This window comes from Cupressus sempervirens, chromosome 5 (genome assembly GCF_028749045.1).
Source record: "Cupressus sempervirens isolate cs-2001-9-10 chromosome 5, ASM2874904v1, whole genome shotgun sequence".
Lineage (NCBI taxonomy): Eukaryota > Viridiplantae > Streptophyta > Pinopsida > Cupressales > Cupressaceae > Cupressus > Cupressus sempervirens.
In genome coordinates, this window is record NC_143122.1 from 423,884,207 (window position 1) to 423,905,027 (window position 20,821).

The window sequence follows — 20,821 nt, forward strand, 5'->3', positions numbered from 1 at the left end:
ACAAGGACCTAGGGAGGCTTTAATGGCCTTGAAGCTAAAGAGTGGGCATCAGAACATCAACATGCCATAATAACTCGCAACTAGGTAAGTATTGGTACATTTGATAATCGCATCATTGCTTTTCGGATAAAGAAATGTAGAGTGAGAGGATTCAATGAAGTTGTATTAGGAAAAATCATTCTTAATGAAATAGGTTGGAGAGTGGTTGGTAATGGTGCGATGAACAATGGGGATTTTTTGGGGGGTCTAAAAACCCTATCTAATGGCTTTTATATCATTATTTGTGAAAATGCCTAGAAAAGGCAGTGGATTTTGAATAGTAGCCCTTTTCTTATGCAGGGCAGAGGAATAGGTTTTTACATTAAGGATTGGTCTGCCAACTTTCACTTGAAGAACTCAGCACTAAGATCCTAGTTTGGATTCAACTCTATAATCCCCAGCTAGAGTATTGAGATTTGGAAATATTTAAAAATCAACAAGGATAGATTAGGGTGTTTTTTAGAGAAAATGAAGCCTTAGAGAAGGAAGATTTTGGTTTGTAAGTGTAACATAAGAAATAGGGACCACTAGTTCAAATGGGTGAAATAATGATCATGTGAGTTCTATTTTCAATATTGCATTAAAAGGAAGATTACTCACAAGGCTTAAGAGGATTTTAGTTTTGAGCATGTGCAATGGTCATTTGTCTTAATTGAGGGTTGACTGTGACAATATGAATGAGAACTGCAAGATGTAGGGCTAGAAAGGAAGAGATGACATATTTTTCCATGGACATGTCGATGGAAAGAAGATATATTAGTACATATGCCAAAAATGGGGTCTAGAGGATGCAACCAACCTACAATATCAATTTTAAGAGGATCTAGAGGGACCATGTTGCTCAAGTCAATATACTTTTTGGGACTAGGTCACTTGGTCCATCTCATTCCCTATAGTTTTTTTATGGTTTGAATTGCAGATTGTCTACAAGGTTCTAAACTTCTCAAATATGATTTGATTCCTGTGCCACCTATTCTTGCACACATAAAGACTTTTTGTTCCTTGTACTCATAAAAGAGAAAAAAATATTGTGGCGAGAGGGTGTCACCTCAATCAAACCAAAGTTAAGGAATCAACCTTTGAAGTGAAATAAAATATGCTCGAAGTGAATGCAAGCTAATATAATAGAAGATAGATCTGAATCATAAATTACCTTATACCTTGATGGTGCAATCATTTTTTAATGTAATCACAAGTGCTCATGCAATAGCTATAACTAGATACAAAAACCCAAAAGGAGATCATGAAAGACAAGCCTTATGCCATGAATGTTGTAGTTTTCCACAATGTTGGATGAGTTAAAGACTTGAATACTTGAATGAATGGATGGTTGGATGCTTGTGAATATATGCTTATGTAAAGATCATTTTCCCTAATGGGGAACTCCTATACTTTTCCTTCAATGAGGGAAAGAGGCTTGATCTGTAGGGAAGATTGACTTGAAGAGACGTCTTGAAATGCTTGAGATCTACCTTAGAATGCTTGGGATGCAAATTTATAAGAGAAATCTTGAATTCATATGTTGTGTTTCCCAAATGGGGAGACATGGGTTGTTTATATGCCTCTCATAATGTTCTGGTGGTGTGATGTGGAGCCTAATTAGACTTGAAGGTTAATTTTTTCCCCACTTCATTCAATGTTGTTTCCCCCTGATTCTACTACAGGGATTTGGGGGCAAAACCCCATGCTCTAGGGGTCAAGGGGCAATGCTCCTTGTGGGGTCCTGGGGCAACACCTGAGGCGAGGTCAAGGGATAGTGCCCCTTGTGGGGTCTTAGGGTCAACAACCCCAATCACGTTCTCTATCATGATACATGGTGGGGTTGAGGGGTAGCACCCCCAAAGCCAAAAATAAATTTACTATTGTAAAATTCATAAGGAGTTATATTTTTCTATTGGTCATCTTATTCTAGCCCTAATTTTGTAAGTGGCAAAAAACTTGTATAAAATGACTTAGGGTTAGGGATTTTGTATGTATTATGAGTTTGTAGCTTCTGATAGTAGTATTGAGTTGTAATGGATTACATATTGTAATCAGGTTGTAACCACCGGATAATAATAATATTGCACTCATTGTTGGTGGACGTAGCTCAGGGATTGGGTGAACCACGTTAAATCATTATGTCTTATGTTCTCTTATGTGTGGTTTATTATTTTTGATATTGGTTATATTTGCATGTAATTATTATTTTCCTAACAAGCAGTATCAAAGTGAGGTTGTTTCAATTATTCTCTACAAAAAGGTCTCACAATTGAGTGGGAGCAATAACATATGAGGGTAAGCTAAAAGTTGATAAGTTTAATGGGCAGAACTGCCAGTTATAGAAAAAGAAAATGGAGGACCGTCTTTATCAAAAGGATTTATGGCAGCCATTATAAGTAAAATCCAATAAATTGGCTTCTATGATAGATGAGGATTGGGACATTTTGGATAGAAAGGCACTTGGAAGTATTTTTTTATGACTGGGGCAATCAGTGGCATTCAATATTAAAAAAGCAAAGATGATTGAATAGTTCATGCAAACTCTAGAAAAGTTCTATGAAAAGTCATCCGCTTTTCAAACAAGGTATTTCTCATGAAGCTTTTATTTAATATAAAGATGGTAGAAGGTGGATTAGTTGTTGATCATTTAAATGATTTTAATATAGTTACCAATTAATTATCTTGAGTAAATGTTAGATTTGATGAAGTAACTAGGGCTCTCTTGATTTTGTGTTCTTTGCCTGAAAGTTGGAATGGCTTGGCAATGGCTATGAGTAATTTTCTTTCTAGATCTAATACCCTAAAATTTGATGATGTGACTGGTGTTGTTTCAAGCGAGAAAACTCATAGGAAAAGCTCAAGTGAATCTATATCAGGAAGTGTTTTGAATGCACGAAGAAGAGGCAAAATGAATGAGAGGAAACAATTCTGAAAATCATGGGATATCAAGAGGAAAATCAAAGGGAAATAGGTCTCAAACTAGAGGACCAATTGATTGTTAGTATTGTGGGAAACTAGGACATAAGAAAAAAGAATGATGGACTCAAAAGAATAATGAAGGAGACAAACAAGATGGAAACAAGGAGGAAAATGTGGTAAGTAAAAAAATTGAAGAGAATGTCTTTCTTCTTTCCTTAGAAAATGTTGACGATTCATGGGTTTTAGATTCAGCGGCTTCATTTTATGCTACTCCCCATAGAGGTTATTTTCTTGATTATATCCAAGGGGATTTTGGGCTTGTTTATTTAGGAGATAATGAACCCTGTCAGATTGTTGGAAAGTGAAAAATTAAGATTAAGTTATTGAATGAGAATCATTGGCTACTATAAGAGGTAAGACACGTTCCAAGCCTACATAGAAATTTATTTTGAGTAGGGAAACTATGTAATGCCTCGCCATGGAACCCAAGAGAAATTGACTTATAATGTCACTAAGTTTGCCAAACATTTATTTTTTAAAGAATAAAATAAATAAGAGATAACATAGTGGAAGCAATAAGTCATATACATACATAATCAATACAATAACAATTGCATCTCTTAAAGAATCCATAATGTTGAATCGCACACATAAGTTTTATTAAGATTAAATATGATAAGTAAATAAAGTCCATGTCATAGAATAACCATAGGTACAAAATCACATGAAAGAATATACAAGTACATAAGATGTCACATGTCATAACTAGAATGTATACTCATCCTTTGCACATGTTGCGGAGTAAGAAATGTTAAAAGAATATACATCATGATAAGATAAAACATCCCATAGGATCTCAAAAAATCAAGTACAATATACTAGAATATGACCTTAGAACATAATCACAAGACAAGAAATAATATAACAACTGCACAAGGTACATCTAGCATCGACATCCAATTATTGGATCTTAATGGTATAAGAAATACTACCACCTGACCTTGTGGAACCTAAATAGCCCACTCCCACTATGTTGAGGAGATAGTCTCAATTCCTAGACATATAACAATCCAAAAGTCATAACAAGAATCTAGGTCAAGGAATCCTGAGAGCAATCTATCTCAAAGGTACCAAGTACACAAGCAACATCTAATCTCATATGTAATGTCCCCTTTCTAGCATTCATAGCATGATGTTGTCGTTAGCCTATTTCCCCATAGTCCCGTGGGCTAACTAGGACATTAAAGGGGCTTAGAGGCCATTTGGTCTAGACAGTTTCAGTTGCAGGTCTTTCTGAGGGGTTCTGGGGCAACTTTGGGCATACTTACTATTTATAGTAAGTCATCTTGGACATGGCCAGACATTCAGTCACAGTGGTATGTCGATGGTAATTGTTTAAAATCGATAGGAAAACTTATTTATCATTGATAAGATTTGTTATGCATTGATAAAGCCATTTTATAAAGTTAAATTTAAATATTTAACTTTATTAATGCATAGACTATAGTTTGTGGGAAATATTTAAATTAAAAGAGTTCCCTTTATTTTTATAACACATTGGAGACATAAGGTACATAAAAGGAGTTATGTTTTATCCCACATTGAGAAAATGAAGGATTGAGCTCTTGTGAGAACACTATAAAAGAAATGGAAGAGCTTTTTTTGTATGCTTGGATGAAGATTAATGTTATGTTGCTGGATATCTGATTATCGGGCTTGGAGGACAGAATCCCTCTTTGCTAGCATTCTCTTCGCTATTGGAAGACACAGTTAGGAGGATCAAGGGTGTTTTCACTTTAGGAAACACACTAGGTTTCATTTGGGGCGTTTGCATAAAGAAATTTACAAGGGTTTGAGGTGCAGATCTGAAGTTAGTTATTGCTATAGTGCCGCATGAACAGTAGTTTGCTATAGTCGGCATGAACAGTATTTTGCTACAGTACGGCGTGAACAGTGTTGGTATCAAGTTTACTTGTTTTTTCGGCTGATTAGAAGTTTGGAGGGTTGGCCGACTACATCTGCAAAATACTACGGCAACTAATTCCAGGTTTCTTCTGTCAAATTTTGATATTTTGCATAATAATTGTTGAATACAAGTCTGAATAGTTGTTGCAGCCTTTAAGGCAGCTGTAAGTGCACATCTACATTTAAAAATCACCCTTTATTAGCAGATTGAAAGAGTTTCCAGATTTTTCATATACTATTGAATGTGTGCCAAGTGTTTGTGAAAATGTTATGATGTGTATTATGCATTTTAATGTCACTTCATAGTTGTTCATAAATCTACTTATTGGAAAGCAATTTATTGAGGAAATCAGCTTTATGAGTTTGCATACAAAGTGTTTGACAATATTCCTTAAGTTAAATTTCTGCAAGTCAAAGTTCAAATCAGGGGAGGATATTACATCATAGGCAACAAAGACACATAGGAAACCTAATATGCACATGGGCAAGTGTCATCACATGAGTCAACTCTAAGGTTACATTGACAATCTCTCTAGACTTCATCCTCTAGTGACTATGTGGCATTAGTATCCTTTCTTATAGATAATGCATACTAACGAGGCAAGGTCGCAACCAAGCATCCTCTCTACTCTCATCCTAGCATGTACTAGCACTCGAGGCATGGATGAGGTAATGCACTAACTCTTGTTAATTCATTTTAACCTCATTAATGAAATGTTATCACTTATTAATACAACTTACAATGGGTTATCCAGGCAGCCTCTTTAGGGCTTCGACCTCCATTGCAAACCACTTCCCAACATACACATAGATAACCTACCCTAAGCTCTTAAAAAGTATATAACCTACCCTAAGCTCTTAAAAAGTATATCTCATAAAATCACAATATTCGTCTCAGTCCTATACAAGCAACTGAAAAAAACCAATATATAACTTATTGAAGCCTCATAGGTTACACCGAGAAAATCACAATAGTCACCTCAGTCTTATACAAGCAACTAGAAATCACCAATAAATAATTGATCGAAAACCTCATAGGTTACACCAAGAGAATCACAATACATGAGCTTACAAAAAATAACTTGATCTCATCATAGAAACACGTGAATATAGCACATTGGTTGGGAATGAAATAATCATGACAAAACAACATCACATAGCAGCATCATAAACCATCACTTCCCAAGCCTCTAGTAAACAATCCTATTTGGTCGAACTACTAGGTTTCCCAAAGAAAAAACATCACAAGATAAAACATGACATTTAAACATACATTTGAAACAAGTGTAGTTATTTAGTCTTTTAAAAAACATATAATTTCATAAAATTTGATTTGCGTTAAATTCAAGTTTTCATTTCATAATCGTTTCACAGTTGGATAAAGGTTATCAATCGTGAAATATTATCATGTTATTAACTTAAATAATGTTAAATCACAAATGATTTAATTAATAACATAAATAAATATTATGCCAACGGTTATCTGGATGAACTTTTGTAGTATTAGATCTTCTGGACTTTTTAGTTTAGTTGTTCTTAGTATTATGTTGCTTAGTTTCTAGTTGAAGATTCTTTGGTTTTTTGAAGTTTTGGTTAGTTTTTTGCATGTTGTTGGACATTGCTGCTAATGTACTGGTTACCAGCTTTTTGCTTATAAGGGTTGACCCCCTAGTTTTGGTCACTTTATATTTTAAAAACATAAATATATATTATTAGATTAAATCTTAATATCAATTTCATTTCTAAAATATTATTTTGACTTCTATTTAAGTATAATAGTAATATTTACCTTTCTTATAATTCATAATGCAACTCGAGATAACTCAAACTTGAAACTATAATTATAATTAAACTATTTACATTTTCTTTCATAATATTTAAATATTTATAATTAGACGATAATATAGATAATTCAACTATAACTCTTCTTAAAATATAGCTACATCACAAATATATTTATTAACTTATAACTCCACTTGCATGATTAAATATATAAAAAATTATAACCCACTCAAAGTTTTTAAAAATAATTAATATTAAAAATCCACTTATAAGAAAATAAGTAGTATTTATTTGTTTAATTTTCAAAATAAATGAATAATATTTTTAAAATAATAATAATAATAATTAATCATAAAAAAATTATTTTTAAAAATAAATCTAAAAATTAAATTATTTTTTTATAAAAATAAATAAGCATGCAATTAGTATTTTTGCATGCGTTTGATCTTTCAAATCATGCAATCATAATATACTTAGTTTTCTATATTTAGTATATTTGTTTTCACATGCATGTACAAGTTTATCTACAACATGTTTTCTTCTCAATTAATCTTTTATTTTTCCAATAAATTTTGCAATTAAATTATTTTAGATATAAGAAGAATATTTATCTTTATTTAGAGTATTCATAATAATCACATGACAAATTTAAAGTTAAAAACCTAGCTATTCCATTTGTTGTTTTCTTCCAATTTTTTATAATCGAATTTTCCCTTTTGTTAGAAAGGGTTTTAAAAGAATACAGTCATAATAATTTCCTAAATTTTTCTATAGTATTTCTCAGTCACATTTTCTTGATTAATAAGTTTTCCTTTTCAAAATCTATAACATAATTCTTTATACAAAAATTAATTCAATAAATTAATAAGCATTATGAAAGCACCTAGGAAGGCACAAAGTAGACAAATCTTTCAATTAAATTTTACAATGGGTTTTCAAACCCTACCTCAAAATAACAACTAAAATCTGAGACAACTTGTGAATGCATGCAAATCCAAACCCTTTGAAGCTTTCGATAATTATTTTACTCCAATTCCAAATTTTGCTCCCCAAAATGTGTGTGTAGGAATGAGTTCAAATCTCTTAATAAAATGTTTAACTCTACCTAGAGTTTTCAATTTTCAAACATGCAAAGGCCTCTCCTTAAAATAAACTTTTATTATTTGAATTTATTTAATTCCCTTTGTGCATACTTTTTGCCTTTAATTAAAATAAACTTTATTTAAATTATTCCCACTTCATTTTTTAATAAGAAAAATATTTTTAGAAAACATATTTATTAATTTAACTAATAATAATATTTAAAGTCCATTATATAAATACAACTTCTAAATTTAATCTTAGGCAAGAGCCTACAATAGAATGATAAATTGTGAGCCTCTTATCTAAGAGATCTTGGGTTCGACTTTACACAAGCTTAATAAATAATATTAATTAATTAATTAATCTTGGCTTTGGCCTCTTATCGATAATTTTTTTTCTAAATTTATTATTATTAAATTAAATAAATGTAATTGTGTTGAATTTAGTCTTTTAATTAAATCTTTAAATTTATCTCTTCTATTTAATTAATTAAATAAATATAATAAAATTGTTTTTTCTTTATAAAATTTTCATTGAATTAAATCATTTAATAATCTCTTTGGTTGATTTAATTATACTTGAAAATCGCAACATACCCACAAGCTCAATAAGATAAAATTTGACTAAGAATACAAAGTACAAATCAAACTCAAAGGTTAAAATCTTGAATTCATGTCACTTTGACAAATTCAAAAAGGTGAAGAACTCATGCACTTGTCCTTTATTCTAGGATAATTAGGCTTGGGTTTAGGATTTGGACTTGAGAACTATCTCCCCACTTTTACCATTGACATACTGTGATAAGATACACTCATCTTGGAAATTCGAGGAAGTCAATGCCCGGTACCTATAATCTACATAAAAGTCAAACATGTACATATGTATATATATCTAAACTAAACAGGCAATAGAAGTGAGTGGTACATTGTGTAGATCTTGACTAGCAAGTGACCATGACTCCCTCCCTCAACCATATCAGATACGTCAAACATAAAGTAAAGCATACATATACACCATACACATGCAAGTATGGGGTAAGTAACCATAAAACCGCATATAAATCATCCATTTAATTATCATCATGAAAGTAACTAAAATCACTATATGAAGTATGCAAAACATCATCATCAAAAGAATAACCATGAACACATCAAATACCCAAGTATAAAGGAGCTCATCAAATATATAATCCAAACATGTAAATAATATCAACCAAATCAGGTAACTAGGTACCATTTAATCAAATCATGTAACCATAAAAACTCTCCTAAAAGAATTTGGCAATATAACAAAAAGAAAACTAGGGGTAGGCACTACATCCTCCCCCTAGACTTAGGCTTACTCCTAGAAGCCAACTATTGCTACTAAGATAGCAAAGATGAAATCTACAATCACAAATAACATTTGAAACACCAAACATTATGAATTGAAGTTTTATTTTCATAGTTCTATTATTTCCTTTTTTTTTCTTTTTCTTTTCTTGGTTGATAAGTATTGTTTTTTAATCTTGTTGAAAGTTTAACTATTTGTTAACTAATGGCACACAATATGCCCAGATTTTCCAATTTAAAATGTGGGCTATGATACCATATGTAACGCCTTACCAAGGAACCCAAGAGAAATTAACCTATAATGTCACTAAGTTTGCTAAAATATATATATTTAAGATTATAACAAACAAGAGATAACATAGCAGATGCAATAACTCATATACATACATAAGCAATACAATAACAATTACAACTTTCAAGGGTTCCATAACGTTGAATCACACACATAAGTTTTATTAAGATTAAATATGATAAATAAACAAAGTCCATGTCATATAAAACCATAGGTACAAATTCACATGAAAGAATATACAAGTACATAATATGCCACATAGCATAACCAAAATACATACTCATCCTCTACACACATTGCAGGGTATGAAATGCTAAAAGAATATACATGATATGATAAAACATTCCATAGGATCTCAAATAATCAAAGTACAATATACCAAAATATGACCATAAAACATAATCATAAGACAAGAAGAATATAATAACTACCCAAGGTACATCTAGCATTGGCATCCAACTGTCAGATCTCAATGGCCTAAGAAACGCTACCACCCGACCTCATGGAACCTAAATGACCCATTCCCATCGTGTTGAGGAGATAATCCCAAGTCCCAAACAGATAACAATCCAAAAGTCATAACAAGAATCCAGGTCAAGGAATCCTGATAACAATCTATCTCAAAGGTACCAAGTACACAAGTAACATATAATCCCAGAGGCAAAAAAGAAATGTAGGAAACTTAATATGCATGTGGGCAAGTATCATCACACAAGTCAACTCTAAGATTACCCTGGCAGTGTCTCTGGACTCCACCCTCATAGTGACTCTATGCGGCATCAGTATCCTTTCTTACAAACAAGGCATAGCAACAAGGTAAGGTTGCAACCAAGATGTAATGCCTACCCCTAGTTTACTTTTCACGTTGGATTGCTGAATTCTATTAGGCTAGCTTTATGGTTATTTTTTATGATTAGTGTTACTTGGTCACTTGATTTGATTGGATATTATTTCATACTTAGTTGATATATGTGATCAGCTACTTGATACTCGATTATTTCATGTGTTCATAATTATTCTTCGATGGTGATACATATAATGATTTTAGTTATTTCATGATGATAGTTAGATGGATGATTTATATATATAGTTTTTATGGATACTTATCCCATACTTACATGTGTATGACGTACATGTATGTTTCACCTTATGTTTGATGTTTCTGATATGGTTGAGGGAGGGAGTCATAGTCACCTACTGGTTGAGATCTACACAATGTACCACTCCCTACCATTGGTTGTTTAATTTAGATTTTTATGTATATGTACATGCTTGACTTTTATGCAGATTGCACGTACCTAGCATTGACTTCCTTGAATTGCCAGGTTGAGCGTGCCTTATCACAATATCTCAATGGTAAAGAGGGGAGATAGTTCTTGAGTCCAAATCTTAACCCTAAGCCAATTGTCCTAGAAAGTAGGACAAGCATCTGAGTTAGTCAACCTTCTAAATTCGTCAAGTGACGTGAATTCAAGATTTTGACCTTTGAGTTTGATTTATTATTGTCTTTATTATGAGTTTTCTTATTTAGATTTGTGGATCTATTGTAATTTTCAGTTATAATTAAATAAAATTAAGAGAATATTAAATAATTTAATTTAACAAATTTTTTAAAGAAAAATCAAATTTTAATTATATTTAATTAATTAAAAAATTAACTAAATAGAATAATTAAATTTAAAAGATTTAATTAAGGTTTTTATTTTAGTGTAATTATATTTATTTTAATTTAATAATAATTAATTTAGGAGTTTCATTTTTATAATAAACTCTAAATCTTATTATTATTTAAATTAATAAATATACCATTAAAGACATCTTGTGATTCAATAAAAGAAAGAGATAATAAATTTAATAAAGTTTATTTTAATTAAAATGCAAAAAGTTTACATGTGAAATGAAAATAAAATAAAACAATAAAGAAAAAGGGTTTGTGTGATTGTAAAAACTGAAACTCTAAAGGAGAAAACTCTTTATTAAGAAATTAGAGCTCATTTCTCCACACATAGGTTTGGGGGAGCAAATTTTGAGAAAGAGGGTTTTCGAGAAGACATGAATTCTTGTGAAATCTGAGCATTTGTCTAGTTAGCATCAGATTGAGGTAGGATCTTGTTGAGTTTTGCACAGTACTTTCCTTTCAAAATTTCTCCATCTTCTCTATATTTGTTATGGATACGTTTTTAGAAATAATTCTAGTTGAAACCCTTGTTGTTAAATTTATTGTTCTTCATCACTAAAAAAAAGTCTGTGAATGACATCAAATTAGAAACCCTTGTTTGAGGAATCTTGTGATTTGTAATTGGATTGATTTAGAATAAGTATGAATTTGGGATGGGGTTTAGAAATGAAAACCAGATTTGTTTTATCAATTTTGACTATTTAATTCTTGTTGCTACATCAAATCTATACTAGATTTTGTTTTAAAAAATATATATTTATATAAAATTGCCATAGTAAATTATTTACTGTTATAATATTTATATTAAAATGACAACTATATTTTATCTGAAATAAACTAGGTTTCATATGCATTGAGGGTGGCGGCTTTGGTTTTTTTTTTTTTAATAAAAATTTAAATAAGAATGAGGAGGGGCCATGACCTCCCCCGCCCCCTAGCTCCAATGGTAGTGAGCATTGCCAAAGCAATGAACGTTGCCAAGGTAACATATGTTGTTGAGGCAATGAACGCTGCCAAAGTAGTCGACTGCTAAACAACCTCCCCAAACGGGGATGCGATTTGATATTATCACATATGAACATTTTTTTTGTTATTAGATATTATTATTATTATTTTGTTTAGTATTTATTGTATTATTTAGTTTAATGTTTATTATTATTAATAAATTAATATAAATATATTATTTTATTAATATTTTAATAATAATAATTATTATTAATTTAATAATAATAATAATTATTATTAATTTAATAATAATAATAATAATTATTAATTTAATAATATTGAATAAAATTTTAATAATAATATTTAATTATAAAAGATATTTTAATTATATTTTATTAAATTTAAATTGATTGAATAGACGTATTTCATATTTATATTAAAGGGAAAACTTCCAATTAAAATTTGTGGGTGTTATTTTAAAAACAGATTCAGTTTATATGAAATTGTTTTCTACACTAAGGAAACTTGTTTTCTTTAGTGAACTCGAAAAACTTGAACCTTGTTTGTAAATCAAAACATTTATGTTTTCAAACAAATGATTTATGAAACTACTTTAGTGTGATGCATGATTTATTTTGAGTTGGGGTTGGGTTTGACTTAGTATGTTGACTAGTTTTGGATGTTTACTAGAGTCCTGTGGGTAAGGCTACAATAATGGTTCCCACTTTTCATCATGAAGAAATAAAATGAAAAGTGGGAAACTTGTCTTCTAGGGGTTTTGAACGAAGCCCTAAACTTCATTCGAAGTCATGGCCCTAGGTTCTTCATTTGAAGCCCCTTGTGTCGACTACCACAAGGGATTCAAATGAAACTTTAGGGCTTCAAGTGAAGCCTCTAAGGCCATTAGGTGGCCAAAAAGTGGGCTAGGGGGGTTCGTTCGAGCCCCTCAAGGCCAATAGGTGGCCAAAAAGTGGGAACCCCCCAAGGCCACCAAGTGGCCAAAAAGTGTGCCAGAAGCCCCCCTAGGGCCACCAAAATAACCCCTTAGGGGGATTTGAATGAAGCCCCTTCATTCGAAGCCTCTCCAAGGGCTTCATTTAAAGGTCCCAAAATTGGAAATTTTGCAAACTAACTCAAATTTCTATCAATTTTTTCCCTTTTGATTTCTTAAAAAGGGCTAAACTGGTCTATATTATAAAACTAAATATAGAAAATTGTTGTACTCTGAATAAGCTTTCCAATGACTATATTTTTAGTATATATTGTCTTTATCATGATGTTTAATTTTTAGTTTTATTAAATTTAGGTTGTTTGGCCATTTCACAAATTTGGATTTAAAGCTTTAGGAAAAATAGATAATGAGAAACTAATTTTTTTTAAAAATATGTCCATCAAAGGTATGTGTGTTACCTTTCTAAAAAGTCAAGAAAAAAAATCATTTCGATAAATACAACTCACATTATATTGATAAAAAATAAGCTATGTCTAAGTTATCATTAACATCACTTTGCCACTAAATAAAATCTATATTTTTTGATGAAATTGAATGAAACCAACTAAACTTGCTAGATATTGATGTTACTATTCTATCCTTAAAATAATTTTTTTGTTATCATTTTTTTTAAAAAGTTATCTTGATCAAATGACTCGTCACTTTTTGAAAATGTCGATTTTCATATAAAGCACTTCTCAAAGGAGATGGAAAAATGGACTTTAACTGATTGTTTTTTAAAATATAAAAAATACTTTTAGAAACTTGATAGAAAATTATAAAAATACTAGTTTACATCATCATCAAATTCTTTATAGTTTTGTAGCAATATGCATTTGAAAATCAAGTTTTTGTAAAAAAATATCTACTTTATTGTCAAACTTGGCCAAAAAGTTAGAACCATTACTATGGCCTTACCCTTGGGAGTTACTATATTTATGATGTTATATGAGATGTCGTGGTTTATGTTTTGATCTTTGAGATATGGATCAGTGTTTATTATTTGGTCATGATCTTTTGTTTGCAACCATTGTGATGCATTCACATATTTCTATGATGAGTTTTGATTAGTTGCTTGCTAGTGCTTTTCATTTTCTTGTATAGAACTGAGGTGAATGGTGTGATTTCTTGGTGTAACCTTTGAGTTTGATCAATTATTCTTTGATGCTTTTCATTTTCTTATATAGAACTAAGGTGATTATTATGACTTTCTTGTTGTAATATTTGAGTTTTTGATCGGTTATCTTTTGGTGCTTTCCAATTGCTTGTATAGGACTAAGGTGAATATTGTGATTTTATGAGTTGTACTTTTCATGAGCTTAGGGTAGGTTATTTATGTGTATGTTGGGAAGTGGCTTGCAATGGAGCCTGTAGCCCTAAAGAGGCTGCCTGGGTAACCCATTGTAAGTTGTTTTAATAAGTGATAACATTTCATTAAATGGGTTTAAAATGAATTAATAAGAGTTAGTGTTTTTTCTTTCCAATGCCTTGAGTGCTAGTACAGGCTAGGATGGGAGTAGAAAGGATGCTTGGTTGTGACCTTGCCTTGTTAGTATGCCTTGTTTGTATGAAAGGATATTGATGCCGCATAAAGACACTAGGGGGCCAGAGTCTAGAGAGGCTGCTAGAGTAACCTTAGAGTTGGCTCATGCGATGACATTTGTCTACGTACATAGTAGATTTCCTATGTGTATTTGTTGCCTCTAGGTTTAGATGTTATTTGTGTCTTGGTACCCTTTGGGATAGGTTGCTATTAGGTTTTCCTTGACCTAGATTTTAGTTATGACTTTTGCGATTGATATTTGTATGGGACTTGAGATTATCTCCTCAACATGGTGGGAGTGGGTCATTTAGGTTCCACAAGGTTGGTTGGTAGTGTTTCTTTACCATTGAGATTCGACAACTGAATGTCATTGTTGGATGTACTTGTATAGTTGTTCCTTTCATTCTGATCTTGTGTTTCTTTTGGATGGTTATATTATGTTGTACCATACTTGATTATCTAGAGATCTTATGAGATGTATTTATTCATTATGTATATCCTTTGAGCTTTTCATACCCTATGACTTGTACAATAACTGATTATGCATTTGAGTTATGCCAAGTGACATATTATATAATTGTATATTATTTAATTGGATTTCTACTTGTGGTTATTCTATGGCGTGGATCTTTTATGTATCAAGTTTGGTATTAATAAAACTTATGTATGTGATTCAACATCATGGAACCCTTAAGAGATGTAATTTTTTTATGGATTTTTTTGTATGTATGTGAGTTATTGCTTTCGCTATATTATCTCTTGTTGTCGTTATCTTTAAAAAAAAAATGTTTAGAAAACTTAGTGAACTTTAGGTTAATTTCTTTTGGGTTCCCTGGTGAGTCGTTACACAAGCATCCTCTCTACTCCCATCCTAGCCTATACTAGCACTCAAGGAATGGGCGAGATAATACACCGATTCTTGTTAATTCATTTAAACCCTATTAATGAAATCGGTTACCTAGGCAACCTCTTTATGCCTCTAACCTCCATTGCAAGCCACTTTCTAGCATACACATAGATAACCTACCCCAAGCTCATAAAAAATGCATCTCATAAAATCACAATATTCACCTTAGTCATATACAAGCAACTAGAAAGCACCAATAGATAACTGATCAAAACCTCATAAGTTACACCAAGAAAATCATAATATTCACCTCAGTCCCATACAAGCAACTGGAAAGCACCAATAGATAATTGATCAAAAACCTCATAGATTACACCAAGAAAATCATAATGCATGAGCTTACAAAAAGAGCTCGATCTCATCATAGAAACATATGAATATAACACATTGGTTGGGAATGAAATAATCTTGACAAAACATCACATAACATCATCATAAAACCATCACTTCCCAAGCCTTTGGTAAACAATCCTATTTGGCTGAACTACTAGGTTTCTCCAAAAAAACCATCATAGGAAAAAACATGACATTTCGAGATACATTTGAGATAAGTGTAGGTATTTAGTCTTAAAAAATATATATAATTCCATAAAAATTGATTTATGTCAAATTCAAGTTTTCATTTCATAATCGTTTCACAATGGGATAAAGATTATCAATCATGCAATATTATCATGTTATTGATTTAAATAATATTAAATCATAAATGATTTAATTAATAGCATAAATTTATATTATCATATTAAATCTTAATATTAATTTCTTTTCTAAAATATTAATTTGACTTTTATTTAAGTCTAATGTTAATATTTACTTTTCCTTTAATTCATAATGCAACTCGAGATGACTCAAACTTGAAATTATAATTATGTTTAAATTTTTTACAATTTCTCTCATAATATTTAAATATTCATAACTAGATGATTAACAATTAACTCAACTAGGTTAAAAGATTGAAATCATTAGATATGGCATCTAATAATATTGTTGAACTCGAAGCTGTAGAAGAAGGAATTAACCTATGTATTAAATTAAATATTAAAAAGCTTATAATAGAAGGGGATTCCCAAATCATCATTAATGCTCTCCGAAAAGGAGTTACACCAAATTGGGTGTTAAACTCTAAACTAGAAGCAATTATAAATTCTCTTTCGGTATTTGAAGATATAAGATATACTCACATTTTCAGAGAAAGCAACAAAGATGTTGATTCATTAGCCAATCTTGGTACTGATGGTATTAATTCTTTAACATTCAATAATTATTAGAACCTCACAACTTAGCCGAATTAATCATTTTCTAGTGTGATCTCACATGTATTGGACAGAGTACCTTTTACGGGAAATCCCTCACATTAGCATTGAAATCCTTTTGATATGATGATTGTGTGTGGAGATACATTAATCATTTGCATTCCTTCCCCATTATTAGGAATCTAGAATTTTTGAATTCTCGTATTTATCAGTAATTTTGAGGGTTATTTGCAAAAATTTCTCGCAGAGTTTGGTTCAGTAGTTAAATAGTTAATGATATAGGCTGGGTAATATGGAGTCCAACATTAGTCTATTTCATGCTTATGAAAATCACACCATGGCTTTCTATGGGTCAATTACTCAAGAGCGATGGAATATGATCTTGAGACCCATAGATGATATGAGCCGTACAACAGTCAGTCGGGCTTTAGGAGAAGGAATTTTCAATTATGATTACTCATGGAGGACTAATAGCGACATAGTAGGGCTTTGGGTCGGTTGCTTGGCTCGGGCAAGGATTGAAAAATGGGACATTATTAGGATTACCTACAATATTTTTGACCCTTGTTGGCTAGTGGGACTAGAAATTGTTGTTACAAATATTGATGCTCGGCTCCACATTCCTCTCCCAGAGGTATACATGGAATTTGAAGTTAATAGTCAGGAAATAGGAAGGAGCCCGAGACACCCTTGCATGGTAATTAAGGATAATATCTAGTTTTTCAATGAGTGGCCGTGTATGGAGAAGAGTATCAATTTTTTGTTGAGATGGAGGGGCATTATCGAAGATCCAGGAAGGGACTGGTTAATTGATTACCTGATGGTGTTTGATGCCTATATCCATTCGAAGGTGGATTTCAACAACATGGAGGGAGTGGAATTTTGTCTTCCAAACTATGACAAAACCAGCAAGGGTAGGTCAACCTATGAATTCCCCCCAAGATCAAAGGCAAGTTCTTTGCATGAAGCGTCGAAAATTATAATGGTTTTCAAAAAGTATGACTAAATCCTCTCTTGGGTCATTTTTTATATTAACCAGACCCAAATTTTGGCTTGTAGTGCTCTGTTTTAAGTTAGGGTGCCTCTATAATTAAGTCGCTCCTACTAGTACATTGAATGAATCTGTTACTAAGCACCATCTACTTCTGTGTCTTTTTCAATATAAGTCGAGATATGGTTGTTACTGTACATATAAACATACATTAATAAAATCATTTTTAGCTATTAGACTACCTCCTTTATGTGGTTATGGTGTTTACATTTCGGCTTTTTTAATCAAATTTCAATATAAATTTTGATAGAAATCCTCCTCCTAGTCAAGGCTTTCTGCTTTATTGGTTTTAACCCAAAATGTAATTCATGTATCAGTGTCATCAATATGAAATTTGGAGTATCTCTAAAGATATTGTCGATGTGTTTTCGGCCTACTCCCCCCTGGGATTCAACTTATCATTTAATTTGGAATAATCTTCTTTTAATTGAGCCTGAAAATTAATCATGTAAAGATTAGTGGATTTTGTTCCCCATCTATACTTTATTATTGATTTAATTTAACTACAAATCAATATAATTAAGTTAAAATAGATCAATTAATAATTATAAAAATTAATTAATATTATAAAAAAATTAGTTAATTAACTACTGTATTAACTTCCTAATGACTCAATATATCATTTTGAGATGGTTCCCTTGGCTCCATTTTAAATTTTATTGTTTAGTTTTTCATTAACCCTTAACATTTGTTGATGGTGGTGAATTTAGACAGATATGGATTATTTTTTCTCCCACTTGGAACCTCTTTGGAAGATAATTATATTACACTAAACATCAATCGAATGTAATCACTGGGGTATGCCCCTTTTACTAATGTATAATATAAGACTGTGGTCCCGGGCAAGACAAGAGGTTTTCTTTCCCTGTTCTTTCCTACCTGTGCCCGTCAAAATGGGGGAATTATTTGTATTTTCTTTTAATTAATAAAATTAATCAAGGCTTAAAATACAAAGACAGAAATTGAAAATCAAATTTGTCAAAAATTAGCCTTTAAAAAAGGAAACTTACCATTCAAATATCTAGGAATCTACCTTGACAAGAGTATGATTTCAAATCAGGGATGGGAACACATTCTCAAGAAAATTGATAACCATACTGAATCCTAGAAAGGAAGATGGTTAACTAAGGTAGGAAGGATAACAAAGATCAAAGCAGTCTTAGCAGCTACCTCATCCTATCAACTTTCATGTTCCCATTTTCCCAAAAATATCAACACTAAATTGGAAAGTAAACTACAAAACTTCTTTTGGAAAGGATTAGAGGACAAGCAAAAAGAAGCCTTAATTAGCTGGAGTAAAATATGCAAACCAAAAGAATTTGGTGGATTAGGAATAAAAAACCTGGAATGGTAGAACGAAGCACTAGGAGCCAAACAAGTTTGGAGACTCTACCAAGAAAGGGATAGGAAATGGGCTAGAATAATTTTTAACAAATATCTTGACCCCTTAGATAAAACATCATTATTCAGAACCAAAGGCCCCCCCAAGGGTTCAATAGGATGGAATTTTATTATACATAATCGTAGTTTGATCTCCAAATACCTCACCTAGGATATTGGGAATGGAGAAGAAGCATTATTTTGGGAAGACTCATTGGATGGTAACCCCCTATTTATAAGGGCAGAGTTCTCTTAAGAAACAATATCTACCCTCAAAACTTTATGGGGAACTAAAGTGAAAGATTATTTAGAGGAAACTTACTCAGATATGGGAAAAAGTTGGAAATGGAAACAATTATCAAATTGCGATATTAACCAAGAAGACAAAGAGAAATTGGAAAACATACTAAAAAATAGAACCATTATACTTAAGAATAGGGAAGGCAAGTTAATATGGGCAGCCTCTAAAGATGGGATATACAAAGTTAAAGAAGGATAGAAAATGATCACAAATTCACAGAAATGGGAAATAAGTTCCCTTCCCTTGAACCTATGTTGGGACACAACTGGTCTCCCTAAAGCAGGCATGTTTCTATGGGAAGCCTTGCAAAAGAGAATATTAACTGCTGATAGAATTCGGAAAATGGGATTTGAAGGACCATCTAGATGTATTCTTTGTAAAGAGGATGAAGAAACTACATAACACCTCTTATATACATGCAAATTTTCTCAAGAATGTTGGCGGTGGCTTCAAAGTAAATTTATTTGGTCCTCCCCATTAGTAGGAAGATGGGTAGATCACTTACTGGGGTGGCCTAAAGACAATCAAAAGAAAATTTATGGTAAGCTCTGGAATATATCTCCAACCATTTTTCATTGGGAAATTTGGAGAGAATGTAATCGTCAAATTTTCCAAGATCAATGTCTATCAAAACAAGCCCTATTTACAAAGATAGAAGTAGCTATTTCAGAAGTAATGAACAATGATCTCAAAAAAAACCTAGAGAAGAAGGATCTTTCTCTGAATGGGATGCAAAAATAAAAAAATGATGGCCTTTATTAATCAATCCTCCCCTCTACTACAAAAAAAAGAATGACTTAGCTAGACTTGAGTGTAAATGGGAATCTCCACCTCCAAGATGGATTAAGCTGAATTTCAATGGGGCTTCAAGAGGAAACCCTGGGAAAGCAGGAATTGGATGTATTATAAGGGATGAATCAAGCAATTGAATTATCAAAAGATCCAAGTCTCTAAACAAGGTATAAAATAATATCGCTGAACTGGAAGTAGTAGAAGAAGGTATCAACCTATGTATTAAACTTAAAATAAAAAAACTTATTATAGAAGGAGATTCCCAAATCATCATTAATGCTCTTAGGAAAGGAAGTACCCCAAACCGGGTGTTAAATTCCAAACTAGAAGCTATTAACAAAGCTCTTTTAACATTTGAAGAAATAAGATATGTTCACATTTATAGAGAAGTTAACAAAGAGGTAGATATATTAGCCAACTTAGGTACATATGGCTTTAATACATTAGAATTTAATCATAACGCTAAACCACTTTCAATAGCAATATAATCATTTTCCTTCAAGCTCTGACGAAGATAGTTATTCCACACATTTTGGGGCAGAGTACCAAGATTGCAAAATCTCTCACCTAAGTATTTCCATCCTTTC